General features: G+C 41.8%; 1 long non-coding RNA gene across 1 annotated transcript; it reads left to right on the forward strand.

Moving 5' to 3' along the window:
• The first annotated feature begins 326 nt into the window (after positions 1-326).
• Positions 327-1215, forward strand: LOC309344106. Its single transcript, XR_014157620.1, has 2 exons — positions 327-451; positions 1002-1215. It is a non-coding gene; the product is annotated as an uncharacterized lncRNA (long non-coding RNA).
• Positions 1216-1568: the final 353 nt, after the last annotated feature.

Here is a 1568-nt window from a genome sequence, read left to right on the forward strand (position 1 = left end):
CTGGATTTAGTTCTCCCAATGATTGCAGATTTTTCAGGAGGTGATTTGCAGGGTGGGGTAGGGGGGTTGCACACATAAGCAATATCAGCAACTCATCCATACCATAACCAATGACAAATTGGAATTTGATCAATATCAATGTGATCCATGGGGATGATGATCTTATGACACAGGATTTTATGGCCCCTGAAAGTAAGGCAAATTTTGTTTCTTCTTGGTAGAGCACAAGCATAAAAATAGACAGAACATTAGCTTTCCTGTTACAATGGAATGGTTGGTTTCCATGGTCTCGTGGAAACTTCCAAGTACATTCTAAAGAACGGAAATTGGAGATCCCAATTTGTTTGCCATCCCTGATGACATCTCACCTAGAACTTAAACCCCAGCCTCAGGTGGATGACTTTTACAAGGGCATCTCTTCGGCAACTGCAAGGAAATTAATTCTTCTGCTGTAATTTTAATTCTTTCTCTCCCCCCACCCTCCCCCCTGCAGATCAGTTCCATATGTCACTGCACTTTGCACAGCAGTTCCAAGCAAGTCTTGGTAATGTTATAACCAGCTTCTAATGTCAATATTTACAAAAAACTTTAACTACATTGTTCTGGTATTCGGAAATGTGTAACTGTCTACCTGCTACCGCAGGGTTTTAGCTAAGAGTTATTGACGGCCTCTATTAAAGAAAACCTGTAATCCATGAAACCAGTTACTTATCACACTTAAGTGGAGGATTAGTAATTAAGGAACTGCTATCTATTCAGTGTATTTTTCTAGAAAAAGAGGTGCAGAAACTCACCATTAGTGCCTCCCTTGTATGCTTTTAATGGTGCCCACCTGGGAGGTGCCAGAACAGAGTTAAATCCAAAAGATGGCACACAGGACTGTGGGCAATCATCACAACTGGCCACATAGATGGAAGCAAGGCTACAATTAATTGACATTATTTAGTAACGTACTATTGAGAAGCATCAGAACTAACATTTTAACAAATCCCTTTCAACAGCTGTCAGGATTCCTCAGCATTTTGGAAGCATGGACCATAATTCTTTTCTAGGTTGAGCTAATCCACATCTCTAGCATGATTCCATCCTCAAACAACTGTGAAATCAGAAATCTTCCAGCTGTTGATCCCATAAGTCTAGTGAAAAGATAACATATTGCATTATTGGCTCTGAACATTTCTGTTGTGGTTCACTCAGTAAAAATCTGAGAATCTTTTTTAGTGTGCTCTGGCATTTTTTATATATATTTTTGCTTTCTAAATCAGTAGATGCAGACCTGTTGCCCTCCAGATGTTGTTGAACTACAGTTCCCATCATCCCTGACCATTGGAATCATAGAATTGTAGAGTTGGAAGGGACCAGGCGTGCCAACTCCTAGAGGCAGAGGGGTCTTTGGTCCCCTCAATATTTGCTGGCAGGGGGCTGGGCCCCCACAATGTTGAGGGGATGGAGGAGGCCGAGCACGGTGTGGTTCAATGGTTGCAGAAGGTAGAAGCAAAGATACAAAAGTGGCTGAGAAGTAGTCACCGAGAACGTCAGGGAAAGAGGCAAGAAGGAATTTCAAGGGG

The sequence above is a fragment of the Podarcis erhardii genome, assembly GCF_964252035.2.
Source record: "Podarcis erhardii genome assembly, chromosome: 6".
In the NCBI taxonomy this organism is placed as follows: domain Eukaryota; kingdom Metazoa; phylum Chordata; class Lepidosauria; order Squamata; family Lacertidae; genus Podarcis; species Podarcis erhardii.